Genomic DNA, 26,635 nt, shown 5'->3' on the forward strand with positions numbered 1-26,635 from the left:
TCTTCCTGTCCTCTATCTTTTAAAAGGTGTATCAGAGCAAAAGCTGCAGAAATCAAATTTTACCAGTTCAATAGATCACGGCTCATCAGGTACCACACAGACCAAGCTAAACAAGTAACACATTAAAAAAAAAGTCAGATCCTGAAAGGTAGGGTATTTTATAAGTTATCTATACATATATGCAATGTTTCAGGAGTTTGATTTTAGCTTCTAATCTAAGCTTTCACTTTTTTGACAAGTGAGACAACAGACACAGTCAGCTTCTGTGTAATATACCAGCAGTCATGACCCTTCCTAGAAACAGCAGCTCAAAAAGACTAAGAAATCAAATTTCATGACTGAAAAATAAAGTTGTTATCCTGGGTCATAATTATTCAAAATGTGCTCTGCCAAGTAACAGTCTCACAGGGCTGTCTGTGGGAGAAGAAGCAGGTCCTCACAGACCGGTCCCCTTGGGAAACACTGCTCCTATATTCCCTCCTGAAGACACAGTGTAATATGTATTGGCACATTGAAGGTTCTGAGAGGTCCTGCGGTTAAAACAAGCAAACTACGATAAAAGCCAAATGGGTTAACTTTGTTCAACCCATTCCAAACCTTTCTGACTATGGTATCTATTCTCTGAGGTAATACTTCGACATTCCTTCAGCCTGATGATCCAGTCTAGCTTGAAAGCTCAATTATCCTATGAATCCATGAAATGAACTGAACTCTTAACCTTTAAAGGCTGGTTTATCTGTCACACAGGTAATAGCCTAACACACACAGGCACCATTTCTTGGCTATGAATCAGACTCATAACAGCCAGTAGTAACATTTGGATACCCTTTGCTTAAAGTTTCATGTCTAGACTTGAGAAGTCTAGAGAATCACAAAACACCATGATTGTTGCATAAAAACCATAAGCAATGTTCAGAGACTGGGAACGTGCTTCCCTATTTGACCCAATCTTCCCTAAAAGTCCCTTCCTGGTCTCTCATTATCACTTATCGTCCTCCAAACCCAACTTCCCCACTCCCCTTCCTCCCTGCTTTCTGTAGTTTACTACGCAGACTCGATGCTTCCCATTTCAGTCTGAAATTACCCTGAAGAGAAAACATCTGCATAGGAAGTCCAACATCATTTGGAGGAAAGAAGTACCACCCCAGGGAATGACATTCTCGGTTAACTGGACAAAGTGCTCAAAGAAATCTTGGGGAAAAGATCTTAGAAATTACTCACACAACTGTTGTGCAGGACCACCTAAACACGTATCGCCTCTCAATGTGCACTATATTTACCCAAGTACACAAGAAATGGGATCAACATTTAGTATTCACTTAACAGATGCTTATTCATCACTTACTATTGGTTAGGCACAATTCTAGGCATTGGAGATCAAGCAGTGAAGAAAGTCGAAAACACTACACTAGAAACAACACCACAGAACAGACTAGCAAATTCAGTAATACCAATCCATATGATGACTTCGGGGAAAACAATTTCTAAATGGAAGAAGGCTGACTTTAAGAATTCAGAACCGGGCTTCCCGGGTGGCACAGTGGTCGAGAGTCTGCCTGCCGATGCAGGGGACAGAGGTTGGTGCCCCGGTCCGGGAAGATCCCACATGCCGCAGAGCGGCTGGGCCCATGAGCCATGGCCGTTGAGCCTGCGTGTCTGGAGCCTGTGCTCCGCAACGGGAGAGGCCACAACACGGAGAGGCGTACATACCACAAAAAAAAAAAAAAAAAAGAATTCAGAACCATCTTACAAGGTACAAGGAAAGTTTCTGCATCCATGAGGATGTGGGAAAGGCAACAGATATTTATTTTCTATCATTTCTCAGGCATCATGTAGATACTTTTATAAATTTTACATTTTTTAATTCTCAGGACTATCCTTTGACTTAGGTCCTAAGCTTTATATTACAGTTAGAAAAATGAGACAGAGCTAGTGGGCAAACTTTTGTAATCGACCTGACTCCAAATCCATACCTTTTATACAAGAATAGTGAGGTTAGACCTGAAACTGAATTCATGACTACTTCAAAGTTACATTTCTAATGTGACCTCATGATGACAGAGAAAAGACATCTCAAAGTACGTGAGGTAGAAGAGTAAATATCAACATCACATCAAAAAATTATCTTCATGGGGCTTCCCTGGTGGCGCAGTGGTTGAGAGTCCGCCTGCCGATGCGGGGGACACGGGCTCGTGCCCTGGTCTGGGAGGATCCCACATGCCGCGGAGCGGCTGGGCCCGTGAGCCATGGCCACTGAGCCTGCGCGTCCGGAGCCTGTGCTCCGCAACGGGAGAGGCCACAACAGTGAGAGGCCCGCATACAGAAAAAAAAAAAAAAAAAAATTATCTTCACAAATTTGTTGAACTCACACCTCCCAATTTTAAAACTAACTACAAAGCTACAGGAATCAAGACAGTGTTTACTGGCAGAAAGATAAACATATAGCTAAAAGGAGGGAAGTAAGAATGCAGAAATTAAACTCTCACTCTTATGGTCAATTCATTTTGACAAAGGTACCAAGACGATTTAGTGGGGGAAAGGAGTCTTTTCAACAAATGGTGCTGGGAAAAGGAGATATTCACATGCAAAAGGATAAAGTTGGACCCTACTTCATACTACATACAAAAATTGACCAAAGTCCTAAATGTAAAAGTTAAGACTATAAAACCTTTAAAAGAAAACACAGGGGTAAATTTTCCTGATCTTGGATTAGGTCAGAGTCTCAGATATGACACCTAAAGCAAAAGCAACAAAGAAAAAAAAAATAGTAAGTTGGACTTTATTACAATTAAAAACTTTATGCTTCAAAGGATAAAATTAAGAGAAAGAAAAGACAAGCCAAGAACAGGAGAAAATACTTGCAAATCATATAGTTGATATGGGTCTATTATTTAGAGTATAGAAATAATTCTTACAACCCAACAATGAAAAAGTAACCCAACTTTTTAAGCGGGCAAAGAGCTTGAATAGACATTTCTCCAAGGAAGACACACAGGTGGTCAATAAGCAGATGAAAAAACATGCCTAACATCATTAACCATGAAAGAAATGCAAACCAAAATTACAAAAAAAAAAAAAAAAAAAGAGAACCGCCTGGAGGGGTGGGATAGGGAGGGTGGAAGGGAGGGAGACTCAAGAGGGAAGAGATATGGGAACATATGTATATGTATAACTAATTCACTTTGTTATAAAGGAGAAACTAACACACCATTGTAAAGCAGTTATACTCCAATAAAAAAATAAATTAAAAAAAAAAGAGAGAGAGAAGCAAACAAAAAGGCAGACAATAACAGTGGTTAGCAAGGATGTTGAGAAATTGAAACTTTCATGCTCTTTGGTGGCTATGTATACTTTGAAAAAGTCTGTCAGTTCCTCAAAATATTAAACGTAGTTACCGTATGAGGCAGCAATACCACTCCTAGGTATATACCCAAGAAACTTGAAGATGTATGTCCACACAAAAACTTGCACAAGAATATTCATAGCAGCAGAATTCATAATAGTTAAAAGGTAGAAGAACCCCAATATCTATCAACCGATAAATGGATAAACAAAAATAAAATATCTATATGGTATGGACTGATTGACTGTGTAGTCCCAGAATTCATATATTGAAGCCTAATCCCCAATGTGATGGTATTTGGAGATGGGGCCACTGGGAGGTAATTAAGTCATGAGGGTGGAGCCCTCATAATGGGATTAGTGGCCTTAGGCTTGCTTCCTGTCTCTGCTCTCAGCCACGTGAGGATACAACAAAAAGATAGCCACCTACAAACCAGGAAACGGGTGCTCACCAGACAGCAGATCTGCAGGCACCTGGTCCTTGGACCTCCCAGCCTCTAGAACTGTAAGAAATAAATGTTTGTTGTTTAAGTCACCCAATCTATGGTAATTTCTTACAGCAGCTTGGACTAAGATACCATACAATGAAATATTATTCAGCTACAAAAGGGAATGAAACATTGAGTCAAGCTACAATGTGGGTGAACCTTGAAAACATCATGCTAGGGACTTCCCTGGTGGTCCAGTGGTTAAGACCCTGAGCTTCCAATGCAGGGGGCTCATGTTTGATCCCTGGTTGGGGAACTAAGATCCTACATACTATGCAGTATGACCAAAAAAAATAAAAAGAAAATATTATGCTAAGTGAAGGAAGCCAGACAGAAACGGCCACATATTATATGACTCCATTTACATGAAATGCCCAGAATAAGCAAATCTATAAAGACAGGAAGTAGATAAGTGTTTGCCTGGGCTTGGGATTTGTTTTGGGGATGATGGAAATGTTCTGGAACTAATTCCAGTTGCACAATTTTGTGAATGTACTAAAAAATATATCACTGACTTATATACTCTGGATTCTACATATATGTGATATCATATGATATTTGTCTTTCTCTGTCTGGCTTACTTCACTTAGTATGATAAACTTATATACTCTAAAAGGGTGAATTTTGTGGTATGTGAATAATATATCAATAAAAAAAGTCTTACCCTCCTAAAAATAATCTTTGAATCAAATAGAATCTGATATTAGTTATCTATTTTCTCCCACAAAAACCACTGGCATTGAGGTGAATCTACTTTTGCTGAATCAGATATGTAACACCGGGATCTAGTCCTAAGATTCAAAAAATAAAGAACTATTCTGTGCACTGAAAGATAAATAAACTTCAATAGGAAAGTTCTGAGAACTCCACCATGACTAAACTCTACCATGACTGGTCTTGTCCTTCCCCAGATATCCTAAACTGGTGAACAAACAGGCCCTGGGCCACAAACAAAATTATATCAACAAACAAACAAACAAACAAACAAACAATAAAACAAACAAAATTATATCAACATGGGAGCCTATAACTTCAGATTGGGCTCTGTAAAGTCTTCAGAATCCATATGCTCTAGTGACCTCATGGAAAGGAAAGAATGAAATAGCAAGTCAAAGGTCAAAGTCAACTCCAACACATGGAAACACCAATATGAATTATGTCAGGACTTGTCAATCCTGGCTGCCACATTAGTCATCCAAGAACTCACAAAGAGATTGCGGAGACTCCTCTTCTGAGAGGCTGTTGACAATCATATCCACAAATGAAACATGGGTCCTCCAAGACCTCAAAGGCTTTCTTCTATCATGGTAGGCAGTACTGGCTTAGGTCACTGAGGGCCTATTTACAAGCAATCAGGGGTCTAATTAAAACCCTTACAGAATGACTAAAAGCCAAATCTGGACACGATGTTAAAATGATGACCTTCAAGCTCAAATCTGGATGTGACGTTAAACTGACCTTGAAGCTCCACAACGGTTGGTTGATCTTTGATCTGTATGCTTGCTTTACATTTAGCAATGACTCAGGCCCACATTAAAAAAAAAAAAAAAAAGAGTTACTACATCTCTAATTCTCAGAAATACCACCATGTAGGTTAAGATAGACATGCATGTGTACACACATACTCACACAGACCAACCCATCACAAGTCAAAAGAACCACCCACGCTAATGAAAAGCCTGCAATTCATTGTCTGCAGTCAAAAGAGCAAGATAGATGGAGCAATCACAGATAATTCCAAATTTTGAGAGGTTATATTCCCAAAAGGTAGTTATAAATCAGCTGTTTGAAACTTGAAACACATTTTCTCATAGAAATCTGTTAGCTTGTGGTCACATACCCAGGTGAGACCAGGGAGACCAATGCAATGCATGTGAAGCGGAAAGTCGATGGCTCTTCCTAGAGGGGGAAAACGTCTTCCAAGTTCAACTCCTAACGTAGCTCAACAGTGGCAGTGCCCCAGCTGCAGCATGGGGAAATAGGGTGCACACTCTCTGGTCTTGTCCTTCCCCAGATATCCTAAACTGGTGAACAAACAGGCCCTGGGCCACATGGGAAACCCACCCCACTCCCATTCAGACATATGAATCCTTCACAGGGGATCTCTCTGTGACTGCGAGGGCCTGTGGCTTTTTGCTGCTCTCCCAAAGTTTTAATTTCAGTAAGTGTCTGCTTATCCAGAAGTGAAAGCAAACAAGACTTCTCATTACAGAATTTTTAAAAATATTTTTTAGTTGAAATACAGCATGCATACAGAAAGTCAAATTACTGGATTTTTTAAAAAATGTATTTCATAGGGAAGATACATGAAAAGTAGTGACTTTCAGCAACTTCTCAGTGTCTCTTGTGGTCAATACAAATTCTGATTTTCATCACCCTTGTGTCCTCCACCCAGCACAGAGGCTGTACATAGTGGGCACCTCAAAGACGTGTGGGATCTCTGTACCTTTAACTTCATTAGTATTGTGGATGTAATTTATTTTTAAAAATACCTTAGAATAACTTACATACACTGTGATAGTGACCTTGAGCAATTTGCCTCTTTGTGCCTCAATTTCCTTAACCAGGGAATCATTCTCACCCAGGGAATTGTGTGGCTGAGTGACCAGAGAAGGAAGGAAATTAAATTTTCAGTGGATACCTTGGTGCCTTCAGAATGTGGTTTCACAAATACATATCACCCATTAAACAATCGAAGAAACGGAATGCATTATGCGAGTCATCATTACAGTAAACCTCAAATGAGAACTGGGAGCGTGTAATAACTCGGGACGCCCTCCCTAGCCCCTCTCCCGCCATCTCATTGCCCCTCCTCAGACTTACACTGAGCTACTGGCTCAAGCCCCATCCTCAGTCTGACCTCATTCTAGCCTGACCGCCTGGTTCTGATTCACAGCCTTGCTGTCAACCCTGCTATTTGTGCTTCATTCTCCAGTCCTGCTTCAGAATTTCAGGTCAAGGATCTCTGTTCCTCCTCTAACAACCAGCCACACTCTCACTGACCCAGAGTTTCTTGGGTGAAAGTGATGGATCATCCTCCTTACAGAAAACCACAGGGCTAATTCTGAATTCAAAGTTTGCTTATTACCTTAGGGTCAGTACAGAAAAGGGAGTGGGGTGGGGAAGGAAGGGTTGAGTGACAGTTTTAGAACCAGAAGAAAAAGCAAACATATAAGTGTGACCATCAGAGTACTCTGCAGTATTGCTCCACACCCCCTTCACACACACAGTATCAGAGAGGGACCAATTAAGCCAATTCCTCACCTTAGGGACAGCAAATACATTCCTAGAAGATAGTTTCTGTCGATCGTGATAGATTATCTATCAAGAGAGGGTCTTCACTAATCTCACTTCTTTCTTTAATAGGCCCACAAAAGAACACAGGGCACACTTGTAGAAGGCAGCTCATCACGTCTGGGGGGTCAGGACTACAGTCTTAGTACAGGCACTTACAACAGGGCTCCTCTCCTCAGCACCCTTCTCTCTGAGAACCAGCCTCACCCCGTGCCCTGCCCCTCCCTGGCCACTGGGATGACCCAAACCAAGGGCAGCCACTGCACTGACCAAGCTGAGCCAACCAGATTCTCTTTGTCCAGAATTCATAAGTAGACACAGGGACCAAGGCAGCCTCCGACGGCCACTGAACTTAAAGACAAGTGGGACCGCCAGGCACAGGGGGTCGGGGGGCTGGGGGCAGGTGCTATTTTTCACCAGGTGCTGGGAAAGCAGAGATGAGAGGGAAAAAACAGGGAAAGCAGAATGGCAGGGCCTGTAGACAGAGAGAGGGACTGACAGATGAGAGAGACAGGCAGACCAGAGACACAGAGAAAGGCAGAGCGAGACACACAGGAAGACAGACAGACAACACACACATGCAGTGAGACAGAGCCAGAAGCCAAGTAACAGATGCACAGAGAGACAAATCAGATGGGGAGGCCAGCGGGGGTGGGCGGTCTGGTGGGGAGAATGGAGGACCGGATGGATCTCTGACGTGTCTGAGGCCCTGCCAAGTTCCAGCTGTGCCTCTAGCTTCCTGCCCAAGGGTTCTGTGAGCTACCCCTGCCTCAGTCCAATAAAATCCCCCCTTTACTGATCCAGTTTGAAATACTATTTTTCACATATGAAATAAGAAAGTAATTTTGAGTATCAAAACCCGACGAGAGGAGGGATTGGCAGATTTTGACACATATTGCTGATAGCGGCATAAATAAATAAAAATGTTTGGGAAACCTATTTAACGACTGTTATCAAAATGCTATAAAATAGTCTTACCCTATTATGAATCTTACTCAAGATTCATAACAGGCGAGAAGTGGATACAACCTTAATGCCCAACATTAGAGGATAAGCTGAGCAAATTAGGACTAGAATATATTATTTTATACAATAAATAATATTGCTTCTAAAGATATTTGTGAAGAATATAACATGTAAATTATTCGTGTTTAAAGAAAAATACTAAATATAAAAGTGCACATTGAAAATAAAAATCACAGGAAATGCTCAAAGAGATAATAGGGGCTACATTTGGATGGCAAATCAAAGGGGGTTTTTCCCTCTCTTTCACTTATTAATTTTCTATAGTTCAACAGTTTTATAATGAGAATATATTCAAGATGATACATTTAATCACTTAAAATCAAATGGTAGGGGGAGTAGTAAGAGTCTACCCCTTACACTTTTGTACTTGTTTTTCTCGAGTCGTAACTTTCTTATTACTGTAGTATCCATTATGGATTCCTACACAGAACTGCCAACTTGAAGAACCAAGGTCACCCAGTTAAGCCCCTTGCTAATATTGTCACTCTGACATTAATTTCCTAACATTTCCTCAGTGTCTGCCTACCTTGTGTCAGGCTGGGTTTAACTGGTGTGGATACTCTGCTGGGCAACTTATGACTTTCTGAGGCAGCCAATTCCATTTTTAAACATTTTGACAATGTCAATGATCTCCAGCTTAATCAGCGCCCCCGAGGCCTATCTGAGCATTCACCAACCTGATGGTGGTCAGAAGACTGTTCCATGTCCAAAAAGATCCCCTTTCTCCCAGGATATTTAGATCTATGGCTGTGCTGCTCAAGGTTCTGCTTAGGAATCAGATTTGTCCTGTCGCAGGCTGGTTGGTTGTTTCCTTTCTTTAGGGATGATACAAATCAGCTATATAGATTCTCTTTCTCACTTCTTTTTTATGTGCATATGTATGTATATGCAAAGGGACAAGGGAGGGGGCATAAAAATGTATCACTTTTATATATGTCTTAGGATATTTATAACATAAGAGCACAGTGAACCCATACATATAATGAATGTTCAAAAAATGTCAGGGCTTCCCTGGTGGCGCAGTGGTTGAGAGTCCGCCTGCCGATGCAGGGGACACGGGTTCGTGCCCCGGTCCGGGAAGATCCCACATGCCGTGGAGCGGCTGGGCCCGTGAGCCATGGCCACTGAGCCTACGCATCTGGAGTCTGTGCTCCGCAACGGGAGAGGCCACGACAGTGAGAGGCCGGTGTACCGCAAAAAAATAATAATAAATAAATAAATGTTATAAAAGATTACTAAATGGCATGAATATAGAGTGTGGTGTTTTAAATTCCATATATACGAACACAGGAACCAACAGCTGAATCAGAAATTATCCTGGTAGGCCTTTCACTGACCTATGGCTACCATAACAAATTCCCCTCGGTTTCCCCTTTTAACATAAACCCCAGAAGCATGTGGAGAAGGTGAGGTCGGTATATTTACCTGACTTTGTTAATTGCCGTCTGGACCTTGGAACACTAGAAAGGATGCCCACCTACAGTAATATGTGGCCAGACACCTTTTCAAGAACAGAAGAAATAGTCCAATTCCAGCCCAAATACTCTAAGACCCAAGATGATTTCCACATCTCTCCTGGCCGGGCCTCTCAATTCACAACAAAAACTTTCTTCCTTCCAAATGGCCAGTAGGCAGGCCTGATTGAAGGGAGAGGTACTGAATGTCTCAAATGAGTTCTACAAGGATGGCTTTCCTTCCAAGTTAAACTCCTGAGGTAGAAATCCCTCCCTGCAAGAGCGATCTCCGGCTTCTCAGAGCTACAAATGCATTCAGGGTCCCCATTCAGATGGGAACGTATCACTGCCTTTCTCTATCACTGTTTGTAGCAAACAGTATCACTGGGTTACATCCAGGAGGAGAAAAGCAGGATGAGAGGTGGGTTTCTCCTAATGGTGTGTTTAAGTCAGGCTTCCTCCTTTACACTTTACTGTGGTTAGAGTTCAGAGAGCTGGCTGGGTGGACAAGTCCAACTTCACAGCCATTACTGTACCCATCTTTGTGACATGGAAAGGTTGAGTAGAATAACTGTTTTGGTTTCCGTGGATCACTTTTAAGACAGGATGGCAGAGCTGGAGTTAGAAAGATAAAAAGCTTATTCTGTTTCATCAAAGTGATCCTTAAATAGCTCTGGAGGGAAACCTTATCAGCCCTCAGTTTTGCACTTGTGTGATGAAGAGGAAGACACAATTACTAGATGTGCTCCTATAACAGGGATTGGTATGCAGAGGTAACTAGAACCTATTATTTCTTTATATCTAGAACAATTACCGCCTAAGTGTAATCTGAATTGAGGAAAATGATAGTGACCTATTTTCAACTACACAAGCAGTGGACAACAGTTCATAAAAAGCTCTCTAGCCTGCAGTTTGAACAAGTCAGGTCATGTCATGCCCCTGTTCAAATTTTTTCAGTGTTCACTTATTACCTACAAATAATAGATGTCTAGCTGCAAATCAGAATCATCCATAGATTTATTTCATTTTATTTCATTTCATTTTAGGCTGTGCCACCACGCACAGCTTGTGGGATCTCAGTTCCCTGAGGAGGGATTGAACCCAGGCCACAGCAGTGAAAGCCTGGAATCCTAACCACTGGACCACAAGGGAAGTCCCATCCATGGATATTTTAAAGAAAAATGCACACTCACATCCTCTTCCTGAAGATGGCAATTCAACAGTCCTGGGTAAGAACACTTTTAAAAAATCCTTCCAGATGACTAAAACGCACAGGATTGAGAGCTACAGACTTACAAAAGGAAGCCTCTGGTCTTCTGTGCTACACACGAGCCTTGATTCCCGTAACTATCCACCTCACATATCACCTTCCAGCAACAATAATCCACTTGCAGTTCCCCACAAACCGCCCCTGAGCCTTTGCAGCAGCCGCCCTGCCCCCAATGTACACATGGCAGAGTAGTCCCTCTTGAGGTTGCAGCTTCAATGATGCTTTCTATCCACTCCTCCCTAACATTCCCAGACACACAAAAGAAAAAGACAAAGGAGTACCAGCACACTACTACAGAAAATCATCAAATCACAAAGTAAGAGAGCAAGAGAAGAGAAAAGGAAAAAAGGAATCACAGAACAGCCAGAAAAGAGTTAACAAACTGGCAATAAGTACATACCTATAAATAATTATTTTGAATGCAAATGGAATAAATTATCCAATCAAAAGACACAGAGTGGCATGGCACAATGAATTAAAAAAAAAAAAAAAGACCCATCATTACTCTGTCTACAAGACACTCACTTCGTATGCAAGGACACACACAGACTGAAAGTGAAGGGATGGAAAAAGATACTCCACGCAAACAGAAACCAAAAGAAAGCTGGGGTAGCAATACTTATATCAGACAAAACAGACTTTAAGACAAAGGCTGTAATAAGAGACAAAGAAAATCATTACACAGTGATAAAGGGGTCAATCCAACAAGAGGATATGATATTTGTAAATGTTTATGCACCCAGCATAGGGACCTAAATATATAAAGCAAGTATTAACAGACCTAAAGGGAAAAAGAGACAGCAACACAATAACAGTAGGAGACTTTAATACCCCACTACATTAATGGATAAATCTTCTAGGCAGAAAATCAATAAAGAAACACTGGCTTTAAATGACACATTAGATCAAATGGACTTAACATTCCCAGGCTGGCACACACCAGGCTGCCCTTGCACATACTTTATTCTAGCAACTGTATTTAATACAAAGAAAAATTCTGTTTGCATGTCTGTCTCCTTACTGAATTGTAAGCTCCTGGAGGGAAGACACTGTTCTTTTTCATCTTCATACCCTGTAGCCTCACAAAATACTTGTCATACAGTAGGTACTTAATAAATTTCCAGTGAACTAACTAATAAATGCACCATGTGAAGGCAATGTAGCCAAAACTATAACAAGGAATACTGATGACATTATCTTGTTTTAGTTGAGCAAAAGAAAACCTCAGTGAATATAATCACTAATTTTTACTCAATTAGATTCTCCATTGTGTGCCTTGGGTTCTAAGAGTTACTTAATAATCCTCAAGTACACTAAAGAGAAAGCTCTTGGGAATCTTTGATTCAGTTAGAAGCAATGCTGCTCTCATCTTATGTCCAGAACTTATTTCAAGGGGAACCACATGACTTCAATTCCAGCCTTAGATATTGATGAAAGAAATCTCTGAAAGAAGCCGGCAGGGGAGTTGGCAAGACGAAGATATATTGTATATGCAGTTTAGAGATTTCTGAATAGCATTTTGCAAAGCTACAGGCTTACAGGATTTAAAATATGACTCAGAACACCAACTGGGACGCCAACGTTTTTATTTTTAGATTTTTCTAGCAGAGAATATGGCTATAAATTCAACCTACTCAGTCTACAAATCCTCTAAACTTCCTCCTAGAGAACAGAAAAACACTTGGCATTTCTCTGGGTATTATTTTATTTGCATATATAGTTATGCTGGTGAAATTCCGGTAACTAAGGAGGAATTAATAATGGAAGCTCTAAATGATTCCCATGATTACTGCTTAAGTTGGCAAAGTATCCTCAAGCACAGAAGAAACTCGCTCGTGGAAATGTGCATGGGCAAGTTGTTCAGTTTTTTCCACAATGGTATGCTGGCTTGTAGTTATATGTGTTCTCAGACAAGTGGCAAGGGGACAGCAACAGAAGGACCACAATTCTGAGAGAGAAAATGGGACCAGAGAAAATTCAATGGCATGGTAAAAATATTTTATGCTTTATACCATCTGTGCTTTGCTGTTCAGCACCTTAACTTCTCATTGTCCTGTCCCTTTAAAAAATCACTTTATTGAGGTATAATTTACATACAATAAAATGCCCCCTTATAATGTACACTTTGATGAGTTTGGACAAATGTATATGCCTATATGACCACCACTTCAAGCAACATATAGAATACTTCCCCCACCCAGAAAGTATCCTCATGCCCTTTTGCAGTCAACTCCCACACTCCCATCTCTGATTTCATCACTAGGATTAATCTTGTCTGTTTCAGGACTTCATATAAATGGAATCATACAGAACATGCTCTTTTTGTTTCTGCTTCTTTCTCTCAACAATGTTTCTGAGTTTCAGCCACGATGTTGCTTATATCAGTGGTCCCTTCTTTTCCACTAATGAGTAGTATTCCATGGAATAAGTAAATATACCACAATTTGTCTCTTTACCAGTTGATGAACATATGGGCTGTTTCCAGCTTTTAGTGGTTCTAACAAAGCTGCTATGAACAGCTGTATAGAGGTCTTTCTTGGGTAAATGCATAGGAGCAGAACTGTTAGGCTGAAGGGAAGTGTGTTTAATGTTAGAAACTGCCAAATTGCTCTCCATGTGGCTGTGCCTTTTTACACTCCCCCCAGCCATCCCACCAGCCATGCTGACAGCTCCAGCTGCCCCATATCCAAGCCAACATATAATAAGTTTCAGCCATGTTGGTGGGTGTGCAGGTCTACCTCACTGTGGTTTCATTTACAAGACTATGAAATTTATGTCCTTCAACTTTCAACCTTTTCAACCTTCAACCTTTTCCTCTTTCTATAGAACACAAGCAATATGATATAATAAAAGATCACTGGGTCCGTTTCTGGAGTCTTGAATTTTATCACCAACTTTGTCACTAAATAGTTGCATAATGCTATAAAGACCACCTATCCTGACCTCAATGTTTTCCTATCAATAAAGTGGTTAAGTCAGGCCCAGTGAGACTTATATTCTTGTTCTAAACAAAAATGAACATAAATGAGTTCTGTCGAAAGCAACATATTCCTTTCATAATAGTTAAGCATTATTTTTGCATAATGTCCCAAAGTTTTCAAAGAGGTCTTGTATATATCCTATTTAATGCCAAAGGAATAACTCTCTCAAAACACCACACATTAACAAACAAACAAAAAAAGGAAGAAGAACTCATCAAGAAAGGAGATTTTATTTAATGTAAGGCTCCCTCCTCTGCCTGGTACATCAGATCCGCTCTGCCAAATCAGTGAAGCTTAATGAACTCCCTTTCACAGTCATCGGAGCTTAATTCCAAATTGCACCTGTTTTTAAAAAACCTTTATGATTCAGGAAGCATAAATAATCCCCTTTGGTCATTTATGTTTTGCTCACTAAGCTTTAAATTGTATGGAGTGAATCAAACAGCAAATCATTGCGTTTCACTCGTTATTTTGCCTTATGCATATACAATACTCCTTTACTCTCGTTAAGCTTCACACATCTAGCAATGTATGGAAACTAAGCAAATTCCAAGTTAGTCCTCATCCTTTGGGTTCCCATAAGGCAAGGTGAGGTAAAGTTAATGATAAAGGTAGGAAAATACCACACATTCTTTATGAGGAAACTTAAGGAGTCAGAAGAAAGGGTAAATGGTGATCAAAGGTGAGAGGGAAAGGCATGGCAAGACATTAAAGGAAATTAGTTTTCAGTTCCTAAGAAATATGTGCTGGAAAAAAATGCCAATAAAACATCTGGTGTTCAGGGGGGTTTGGGGGTGGTGGGGGGAGAACAACACTTTTTATATATTGCCTATCCAAGACACAGATTACACTTAACAAAGGTTTCCCATATCTTGTTCCAAAGGTATCTCAGTATATACCAGCAGAAATAGATAAAACCTTTATTGCTGACAGCAAAAAAGACATGGGCTTCAGTGGGATGTCTATTTCAATATGAATGGGGAAAGTTGAGTTGCAGCTAAAAAAAAGATCACATTACATATGAAAAAATATATGCAGTGTACTTCCAAGGGCCTTTTACCTATTGGGGAAATGGAAAGCAATCCACCCACCATCAATTCAGTTGGTCATTAACCTTTCCTGGGTCACTAACTTCTTTAAAAATCTAATGAGAGGTATGGTCCAGTCTTTCCAGAAAAACAATCACATGGCTTTTCACAGCCCCAAGAGATCTAGCTCCATGAAGGCCTTCCATGGAGCCTTTAAGGGACCCTAGGTTTAGAAGGACCCCTGATTAAACAAATTCACCAACGATATTTCTGCTAACAATAATTCAGATATGATCGATATCCAAACAGAGGCAGGCAAATCTCTCCTAATCCAAATCCCAAATACATACATGGTAGAATCTGAACTTGACTTTTGTAAATTCCAAAAATTACTTAACATTCTCACAGGAAGCACATGTTCCGAGGTACAAAGTGGGCTGTGGAAATGCTCCCAGAAATGCATTCCCCAACCACTGCTGAGAAGTATGTATGAGCAGTCATGTGAGTGGGTGGTGTCAGTGCCTCCCATTTCTAGAATAGGTCTAGTCTAAAAGAAGAAACTCCTTATGGGACACAGAGGGAGGAGAGTAAATGGCTAGCAAAAATGTATGTGAGCAGACTGGTAAATGTGACTTAATTTGGAAACATTCAGAACTAGAGGTGAAAAAGAAGGAGTTTGGGAATTCTGGGTCGTAAGGCAGGTGTCTGTCTGTAGTAGGTAGAAAAATGGCCCCCAAATACATCCACATCCTAATCCATGGAACCAGTGAATGTTACCTTTTATGGCGAAAAGGACTTTGCAGAGATATTATTAAGTTAAAGCCCTGGAGATGGATTATCCAGGATTACCCCTGAGGGGCTAGTGTAATCACAGGGTCCTTATGAGAGAGAAGCAGGAGATCAGAGTTAGTAGAATGCAATGTAATGAGATGTGATGATGGAAAAGGAGATGTGATGTGGGACCTTGAGCCAAGGAATGCAGGTAGCCTCGAGAAGGTAGAGAAAGCAAAGAAGAAGGTTTTCCACATGAGCCTCCAGGAAGAGGACAGCCCTGCTGATACTTTGACTTTAGACTCCTTAGACTTTTGACCTCCAGAACTGTAAGGGAATAAATACATATTGTATTTAGTGGTTTTAAGCCACTAAACTTGTGGCTTAAAACAATTTAGTTTGTAACAGCAGCAACAGGAAGCTAATACATTGTGTGCTATCTTTCTTTTTTAAGGGGTTAGGAAATGAAGAGAAGTACAAAACAGCAGCTTATGGAAAAAGTATTTTCTGATGAATGACAAATACCTCCATCAATAAGGCTGAGAACAGTTCAAATATGGCCCTGAACCAATAACATATGGGGAAGTTATGTGGTATAATGGAAACACATTGGACTCAGAGTTAGAAAAGCTGAGTTCTCACCCTTGCTTGTCCATGTAGAGCTACGTGCCATCAGGCAAGCACAACCTCCTTGGGTCTGAGTGACTGATCTTTAAAAGGAAACATTTAGACTACATGAATTATAATGTCTCCTTAACACAGGCCAGAGGACTTTCCCTGCTGACCAGTGGTCAGTTTTCCCATTAACTAGTTCTTACATGTCTTATCTTCATCCCTGTAACAGCCTGTGAGGTTGGCCACACTTTGCCTATTTCAACCTAAAAGAGGTCATTTGCCCACCATTGCTGAGATTCAAATGCAGGCGTGTCTGACTGGGGGCCTCCTCCTTATCCACTGTGTTACGCTGCCTTTCCTGGTCAAGGTTTGCACTGTGGGTCTATGGATCTGAGGCAGTTCAGAATACAAGAGCAAGGAGACTACCAACCCAAACCAGGATCATGGACATGCTAGAGAAAGTGAAAGAAAAGGGGGTTGGGGGTAGGGAGACCAAACTGCCTTACACTCAAGCAGTTTAAATGATAGATATTCAAAAATAAAACTTTTCTTTTGAAAAACAAAAGAAAAATGTCAAGACACCAAGTAGCCTCAATGGGCAGACACCCTACTGTTCCGTAAGGTAGGATGCTCTATTACAAACCAGTGACCCATCCTTCCTTCACATTCCGATTCCACACTGGGACTATGCTGCTGCAGCAGCTCCAGCCTTCAGGGTTCATGGGAGGAGAATGGAAAGGCTGCTACCCAAAATAGTTTAATAAGGGCAGCAATGATTCCTGGAGTAATAACAGGCCAGGCAGGCAGCTGCCTGCAGAATTGGGCCCAGCTGAGAGGGGGTTTCACGGCTCAAGTTTGAAATGGAGAATAAAGAGGACATTCATTACACGTGTTCAAGGAGGGAAAGCTCATTAGTACCATCTGCAACTCCCAAAAAGGGAGTCAAATATGAGGCGATTCAGCTTGACAATTTATTAACACTGTCCCAGAGTTCAAAAGCAACTGACGTGTGAAGGCAAAAAGCAACCATGCAAACACAGACCTTTAGAACATTCTCTCTCTCAATGGACTCTGATTTACTCCCAAAATTTACTGAAAATTTTCATGGGCAAAATAGCATCTGAAGTTTAAGAATAGTTTAAAAGAAGCAGAACATGTAAAGGAGAAGAAAAACATGAAGAAAACTATAAAGACAATGACAAGCGTAGGCCACTCTAAAAACCCAAACTAGTTTTACCCCACAATACAGAACACTTAGGTTGTCAATGATATTTCTGATTATACTTCTGTTCCCAAAGAAAACTAATAGTTGAGCAAAATTTTAAGGATGTTATGCAAAAGAAAATTTGCTTTTCCGTAATTCATTTATTTTAAATTCCAGTTTAAGCAAGTATTTGCAAATGCTCCCAGTTCTTATCCGAGGTCAATGGTTACATAATTAGTTATGAGAAGAGAAAAGAAACAGATGGGTAATTCATAAAGTTAATAACTATCTGTTTTGCTATCAAAATTTGGAATGTCAGCCAAAGATACCTATACAAAAATATATGTAAGAGTTACAAATGGCATAAATAGAAAGGGTAAAACAATAAATTCTAAGGTTTGTTGGCATTACATTGGTTTAGTCTGTAAATAGCTCCATGGATAAAATGAGAAAAGCAAAGTTTAAAAGAAGGAAAGGACAGAATGCAATGGGGCTGATGAGAAAAGGCAGACCATATGTGTAATTGCTCTAAAAAGAGAAGATGAGAGACAGTCCATTTTTCTCAGCTGGAATCAAAAGTAAGAGTGTGAGGGCTTCCCTGGTGGCGCAGCGGTTGAGAGTCCGCCTGCCGATGCAAGGGACATGGGTTCGTGCCCCAGTCCGGGAAGATCCCACATGACACGGAGCAGCTGGGCCCATGAGCCATGGCCGCTGGGCCTGTGTGTCCGGAGCCTGTGCTCCGCAACGGGAGAGGCCACAACAGTGAGAGGCCCACATACCACAAAAAAAAAAAAAAAAAAAAGTAAGAGTGTGAAAGTGATAGAAAATAAGGTCATGTGAGAGAAGTTTTTTATGTGTAAAAAGTTAAATCTCACCATTTCAATGCAGGTCTCATTTGAAAAGCACCAATATCAATTACCTCAACAAATTTTTATTCAAATATTACACAAATAAACACAGCATACTCATCACCAATCTTACTGACAAGTGTAAGTCTTCTTTGCTGGATGTGAGAAGCAATAATGTTTTCATTATATTCTTCTCATGTGTCTGAGTTAGAAGCTTTAATGACAAATAACCGAGTTCCTTGGATCAAAGACAAAATTGTCAGTAATAAAATGTAAGTGAAATGAAAACTGTTGTCAAAAAACAGCAACAAGAAAAAATAACTTCAGCAACTATTAGAGTATAAGGTACCTGCAGGGCCCAAAAGGGAAACCATCTTCATTTAACATTTGCTTTGCCAAAAACATACCTATCTTTGCCCTTGATCACTGAGGAGTAACATAAAGCACATTATGGTTTCAAGAAGCCTGTGTCCACGCTGGTCTTCTCAAAATCAGATTAGAAATTTGGATGAACAATACAGGAAAATTTGGCATAACTACTCATATGGCTTTATCCTTGAAATAAAGACTGTAAAACTGAGTTTGCCATGCAGCTTACCTTTGAATGAATCTTTTCTAGAAATATTTTACACTTACATTGAGAAGCAATGTAAGGACCTGTGTTTGAATTAGGTAGCACTTTCATTTATATCTTCTATTCCTTGGAGCAGAGTTCAACACCCCTCATCCTTGGCAACAGACAGATGGAAAAGCCAGAAATTATAATAGCTGAAATACCTTCTACCTAGGACACTTAATTATCCCCACTGGACAGGCTTGCCTCATTTTATTTAACGCGTGATCTTGAAAATTGTATATAGTCATTGGAAAATGACTTAAAAGAACCTTATAGTGATTCTTTCTTTTTTAAGATAAGAAATACGTAAAATATTTTTGAAAAATATGTATAAGGTTGCTCATCACAAAATTGCTTGTACTAGTCAAAACTCTGGATAGAGAATTGGTTAAATAAGTTATTGTATATTTAGACAATAACCTATAAGACATCCATTAAAAATAATAAAACAGGGGCTTCCCTGGTGGCTCAGTGGTTGAGAGTCCACCTGCCGATGCAGGGGACACGGGTTCGTGCCCCGGTCGGGGAAGATCCCACATGCCGTGGAGCGGCTGGGCCCATGAGCCATGGCCACTGAGCCTGCACGTCTGGAGCCTGTGCTCCACAACAGGAGAGGCCACAGCAGTGAGAGGCCCACGTACAGCAAAAAATAATAATAATAATAATAAAACAGGAATAAGGGAATTTTTTTCTAAGTTAAAAAATCTACGGAATCACAAGAAGTTGCCAAAATAGTGCAGAGTGGTCAGTGTAAATTTCACCTAGCTCCTACCAATGGTAACTGCTACATATAACTGTAGGCAAAACCAGGAAATTAACATTGGCACAATACAGTTAACTAGACTACAGAGTTTATTTGGCTTTCACCAGTTTTTACGTGCACTCATTTTGGGTACACGTGTATATGTGTGCACGTATGTGTATTGTTCTAAAAAATTTTATCACATGTACCTTAATTCATGTAACCACCACCAGAACTGTTACATCATCACAAAGGAACTAAAAGAGAGCCTTCTGCAGTACTAGAAATGTTCTGTAACTTGCTCTGGGTGGTGGTTATGCTGTGCACATGAGATTTATACAATTCAGAATATAAGTTACGCCTGAATTTAACAAGAACGATGATGAAGCTCAACTGCTTGATATGGATACATGTTCAAGACAGAGCAGGTTTTTTAAAAAGTTATGAAACAGTATTTATAACAGGATGATCCCATTTTTGTATAATTATATGTCTCTATGTGCCCAGAATAAAAGTCCCAAAACGCCAAAGTTTAATATTCTTCTAAAAATTCGATTTCATTTTTCTGATGTTTATTTTGCAGTGAGTAAGAATTGCTTTAATAACTCCGGGGAGAAGACCCCACAGAAGCATATATATTCTCAAGGAAGGAATTTTTTTTATCACCACCTAATTCACTCTTAGGTTTCTCCTGGCTGAAAAGTTAGCCTTGAAATCCCCAGTATAATCCTTCCTATCACCCCCCTAAAACACAATATCAATCATCCTTATGGTTCTTGTAAAAGATGAACTTGAAAACGCCTTCCCCCTGAAGTTCAGTGTGTTAGAATATGTGTAAATTTTTCAAAGGAAGCTGAGACATGAGTACAAACTGTATTCAGGGCTAACTTTTCCTCTCACAATTTACAAAAACAAAAAAATTCTTTTAATACAACCTTCAGTGACCACAGACCCTGTGCTCAAATTATGCAAAAGGGTTCCAGGGTCCTCAAGATGCACAAGGCAAAGATCCTGCTCTTAACAAGGTCAAAATTGTAATACGCCAAGGCGCATCCATATACCACCGGTGAGCATAGAATCCTGGGAGTAGATGCAGGAGTCAATAACCAATTCTGTCTAGGAGCGGGAAGATGGAAGGATTCTGGACAAAGAGTGACCCTGGGTCTGGTGCTTGAAAGCTTATATTTGAGCCTCTGCCAAATGAAAAAGGGGAAGAGTTGAGAGTCACTTCAGTCAGAGAGACTGCCTGCAAGCACAGAAAATTTAAGGACCTGCTGGAGAACAAGTTCATACAGGACAGGGAAGAAAAGAAGGGAGATGATTCTAGAAACAATCTTGAACACCATGCTAAAAGCCTGAACTGCATTATCCTACACACGGTAGGAAACCCAAGGGTTTTTGCAGAGCATTAGATTGGTGGCAGTGTTGAAGGTGAGCTGGAATGAAGAGAATGGAAAAGGAAGATAAATTATGGAGCTCTTAACAGTATATACCAGCTGAAAAATACTGAGACCCTGATTAGGGGCAGCAGCGGCGGTTGTAATAGAGAAGAATACTAATTAAATTTTTATTTCTATTTTTTCAAACTACGTAAATGGCATCATGTTTTATTTAACTCACAACTTGATGTTTCTGTTCAACACTATTCTTGAAATTTACCCATAATGACACATGTATTTCTAGTTCTTTCATTTTAACAGCTCTATAGAATTTAGTTGATTGAATACACAATTATTCATTCATATCTTGTTCATGGATATTGAGGTCACTTCCAATGTTGTTTTTTTTTTTTTTTTGGCTGCACCACATGGCTTGTGGGATCTTAGCTCCCCAACCAGGGATCAAACCCGTGCCCCCAGCAGTGAAAGCACGGAGTCCTAACCACTGGACCACCAGGGAATTCCCCTCACTTCCAAATTTTTGCTCTAACAAACAACAGAGCAGTGAATAGAGCACACATACCTCCTAGTACACGTGTAGGAGACTTTTACATATCTGGAAATAGAACCGCTGGTTGTTGAAGTTATAAGGTTTGAACATCTTAAATCTAACTATTATACTTCTTGCCGAATTATTCTCTAAAGCGGTTGTTCCGAATGATATTCCCCATCAATAAAATATGAGTTTCCATCCGACATGTCCTTGCCCACAGCTGGTATAGTCAAACTGTTTACTTGGAACAAATGTATGAGTGCAGAATGGGTATACTTGTCCTGGTTTTATATTATGTTTCCAGGATCTAGAGCTATTTCCAAAGTATAATCTATGAATTAGGATGTGGGTAGAAAGGGACAGGGAGGAAAACTATGGAGTGTGCTGCTTAGGTAACAAGACTAGAAATATCTGTCAGGAACTGGTAAAAACAACATTAAGCTACAATTAACAGAGAGTGACCCCCCCAACACACACACACACACACACACACACACACACACAAATGGTGGCCTAAATAAACTAGGGCTTACTTGCCATGTAAAAATCCAGAAGAAGGCATTCCAAAGCCGATATGGCAGCTCTATGATTATAAAGAACCCAGCATCTTTTTGTCCTAGATTCCATCTTCATCACTGCAGGGTCCAAGATGGCTTCTGAAACGCTAGGCATCATTCAGATTTGAAGGCCAGAGGAAGGAAAGAGATATGAGCAAAAAGGGCATACCTCCCAGCTGAGGGAGATATGTCTTCCCTGGAAGTCCCACACAATACTAAGTAACACTCACTAGCCAGAGTTTAGTCAAATGACCATACCTAACTGCAAGGAAGACTGGATAATGAGGTTTTACTTGCTGTTGGCTTTGTGTTTGTTTTTTGAGATAATGTGCCTGGGGAGGGAGGGTAGGATTCTGTTACTAAAGGGAAAACATACAATGGGAGTTTCCTTCTTTGCCGTAGTAAATGGTATGATTAATCAAGATACAGAACACAAGAAGAGATGAGAAGAAAGGAAACGGGGCTCAAGAGATAGAGGTCAGTGTGGATATAGATTTAAAAATGGTCAGCGTACATGCATCAGATTAAATCATAGGAATAACTAAGCCCCAAGGAAACACCACTGATCAAGAAGAGATGGTCAGGTCACTATATCAGGAAAGCCAAGATTTAAGAGGAAGAAAGAGGAAAAATCAATGAAGGAAACCAAGATGTAGAGAATATTCAGAGAAGGAAGAAGATCGGTGCTCATAATTCAAGGAAGCAAAGCCTTTCCGCACTGAGGAGGTGGTTGTAGAAGCCACTAGTAATTGTCTCCCCAGTAGCTATTCTCTCTGTGCTTCATTGCTAACAGATTCCAGTTTTGTTCAGCTACTGAGAAGTTATATACTTGAGGCGAGCCTGGGCTCTCTCCACCCCTAGGCTGCAAACCTTGACAATTCTAAACCTATCAGATAATCCCATTCCCCTGCGGTCGATTGGCTTAGGCAAGGGCATGTGATGTGATCCTGGACCCTAGGATGTTTGGAGAGAAAATAAAGTTAACATGCTGTGAACGGCAGGGAGGAAAGACTAAACAAACTGGCTCCTTGATGATGCTGTCAAGCCATAAATTAAGCACCTCTGGAACAGTCTTACTTCCAGACTTCTCTCGTGTAGCCTCTTATTTAAGCCTCTTCAACTTGGGTTTTCTGTCATTTGCAGCCAAATCATCCCAACTGATAAAAGAGTCAATAGTTTCAAAAGTTATAGACAGGACAGGAGGTCTTGAGGAGGCCCTGGGAAACAGTTAGCATTTAGAACGGAATGACACAGTTCCATCACTGAGGGCGGGGGGGAATATCAAAAACTCTGGGGGCTGTACGTAAAGTTGGGAGGATTTCTTCCTAGTGACCTCTGTTGCCAGATAAACGGAGGACAAGTTCAAACACTGAGAATGAGGTTGTGAAAGAAAGTTGTATCCTTGAAGAGACTAATAAAGGTTTGGAAACACTGTTAAAGAAAATGGGAAAGGGTGTAGACAAATAGATCTCCAAGTAACATCAGAGGTTCTGTTAACCTGAAAATCATACGTTTGTAAGGGAGTCAGTAATCAGTTATAGAGTTATGGAGTGAGCACAGAGATCGAAGTAGACTGTTGCTTTGATTCAGAGTTGGAGAAAGAAGTGAGCACTTTCTGAGAGACTCAAAGGGATGAGGAGGTGACTCCAGGTACATCAGGGAAGAAGTGAAGTGAGTGGGGGAAGGAAAGGCCGGACAGACAGAAAACAGGGTGGGAATCCAGGGAATAAATTCAGAGTCAGAAGAACAGGTTGAGTGAGAGAAAGCAGACAGGAGAGAGGGGAGCTCTGACCAAGGGAAGGATGTTTCAGAGATACCATCTCAGAGGGAGGGAAGGAGGGTGTGGGCACTGAATAGGTTGCTGAGGTGTTATAGAAGGGAAGGTGGCTAAGACCAAGGAGATGAGAGGCAGTGAATGAGGATGTCAGGTTGGTCTGAAAATGTGCACCACACAGGCAGGAGCTCAAAGGAAAACCGGAGTCAGCTACAAACTGAGAACTGATGTCTCCCGACTGAACCACTCTTCTCAGTGTTCCTTATGGAAACGAACCCTTATGAAATCCAAAGATTCCTTAAGAAGAACTCTGCTAGCATAGGCAATGGTTTCAGGCAGATAACCTTTTACATATGTATTCAAAATGTGGCCCTGAACCCTGAGGAAATCCTAGAAAACCTGGTCTGTCATCAGACAACCCCTTCTAATTGGGTCTTCCTTCTCATCAATTTAGAAGTGCCCTTGAGAAATAAAATAAGAAAAGTGGAGACAAATCGACTGCTTTTAAAATATTTCTTAAAGTTTCTGCTTCCAGCATTTCCCTTTTATTTTCTCTTCCTACCACAACCTGCCAGGTTCAGGTAGCAATTACTGCTTCTCACCTAGATAACTACAATAGCTCCTACCCAGCTTGCCAATTGCTGGGCTCTCCCTGCTCAAGCCATGCATAAACAGTTTCCAAAATAATCCTCCTGGAGCATCTCTCCAATCACGTCACTCCTCTCTGCAAAGATCTGCCGTGACTCATCACCACCCAGAGCACTGGCTTTCAAGTCCAGCTCTTACAGCGCCTACATCCCATGAGATGGGTCAACGTGTTCCCACCACAAAAATCAAATGACGCAATCGGTTCTCAAACTGCAGAAAGAAAAAACATAGATGTAATAGATGCTTTTCCTCCACTTTGTTTCTCTCCCTTCACATTTTCATAACTTTTGGCACCAACTTTCACTTGTCCATATCAGCATCTAGTAGAAGAGATACTTAATCTAACATAATACGTTTGGTTATTTGAAGTGTAACATATATCATCACATGGAATTCTTCTACATGCAAAACTCGTGTATACCATTTGATACACAAAATAAAGTCCAACTCTGCAGTAGCAACATTCGAGGCCCTCCCCAATTCTAACCCAACCTTCCTTTCCAACTTTCTTTCTCACACTTCATTCCACTTGTCGTTAATTGCAAAGCTAGACTGTCTTAATAGTTACTTGTATCCACATCTATGGCTCTATGGACACTAGGCTGTATTGTGCTCACATTTCTCTACATAACACATAACACAACAAAAAGGAATAAGATTTGTTCCACAGGCCCATTGCTTACCTGCATGTACTTTGGGCACCACCAGAAACAGATGTCAAGTCCATCTGACCCAAGTAACCTTCCCTTTAAAATCTCAAGGGTTTTTTTTAAATGTAACTTTATGAAGAAAATAATGAATTATTTGAAAAGAACAGAAATCACACAACATGGAAAAAATTATACCAACTTTGCTAAGTAGTCAATTTAAGTATAGACATTCTTGTATACAACTAATATAGTGAATACATAGTTCTAAGTAAAACCAGGAGGCACCCATCCTGACCAAAGTACTAAGTCCACTTGAAGCTGAGGATGACTAGATCCATGGCTGCCAGCCCTATCCAGACACTTTGCTCCCTTCATTTCCTGGATTTATTATAATGGGATAGAAAGAGGTCATTATAATCCACATATTCCACACTGATAGTTATCAGAATAGGAACATCCCGATATCAGGTCTCATCTACTTAATAAGAAAGAGGGCCACCCTGGTGGCGCAGTGGTTGAGAGTCCGCCTGCCGATGCAGGAGACGCGGGTTCGTGCCCCGGTCCGGGAAGATCCCACATGCCGTGAAGCGGCTGGGCCCGTGAGCCATGGCCACCGAGCCTGCGCGTCTGGAGCCTGTGCTTCGCAACGGAAGAGGCCACAACAGTGAGAGGCCCGCGTACCGAAAAAAAAAAAAAAGAGAGAGAGAGAGAGAATTCAGAGTCCCTGAAATATGCAATTAGGACAAATGCAAATTACAAACATTTCTGTGTTTCTATGTTGATGGCCATTTTTCTTCCTGTTAGGTGCAAGCCTTAAGTTCCTTTTCTGAAAAATTTGAGGCCAGAATATTTAGAATTGGCTTTTGTTGTTTTTAATTTCAGAAAGGTAATATGGTACATACATCATATAATAACAGCTTTAGCAGGACATGGAGCAGCATCTCATAGTTAAATACATCAATATTTTTGTAACAAAATGTATGAACATTCCTATTAGCTTGAATAAAAACCATAAATAGCTTCATGTCAGTTCAGATCAGACTTGGCAATTAAATGAGCTACCAACAGAAATTTTAATTAAAATTTAAAAGACTCACCAAAACCCTGTTGCTACTCAGATTTCACAATTGTGGTAAGAGACTGAATTACAAATAACTGTACAATGCTGGAGCTTAAGGAGATGACCACTGCTATCACTCCTTCTGCAAAGATAAGAGGCTATGGCAATGCCTGCCTAGAAAGGCCATCCTCTCTGTGGCTCACAAGCTAGAATAAACTTCTGGGTGAAATGTAACCTCAGAAAGTCTTACCCCGTAACTTGCCCAATTTCTTCAATTTATTGGTTATTTGAAATGCCACTGATTCCTTATCATAGTCTATCCCAGGTATGGCAGT

At 40.6% G+C, this 26,635-nt stretch overlaps 1 protein-coding gene across 1 annotated transcript in view; it reads right to left on the reverse strand.

Annotated features, from left to right (window-relative positions):
- The window catches only part of OSBPL3 (oxysterol binding protein like 3), a 204,199-nt gene that overhangs the window by 120,640 nt on the left and 56,924 nt on the right, over window positions 1-26,635 (reverse strand). Inside the window, exon 2 of the mRNA XM_065884454.1 lies at window positions 3,795-3,845. The gene's annotated coding sequence lies outside the window, so the exon portion shown is untranslated. The remainder of the gene's footprint in view (window positions 1-3,794; window positions 3,846-26,635) is intronic.

This window comes from Phocoena phocoena, chromosome 9 (assembly GCF_963924675.1).
Source record: "Phocoena phocoena chromosome 9, mPhoPho1.1, whole genome shotgun sequence".
Lineage (NCBI taxonomy): Eukaryota > Metazoa > Chordata > Mammalia > Artiodactyla > Phocoenidae > Phocoena > Phocoena phocoena.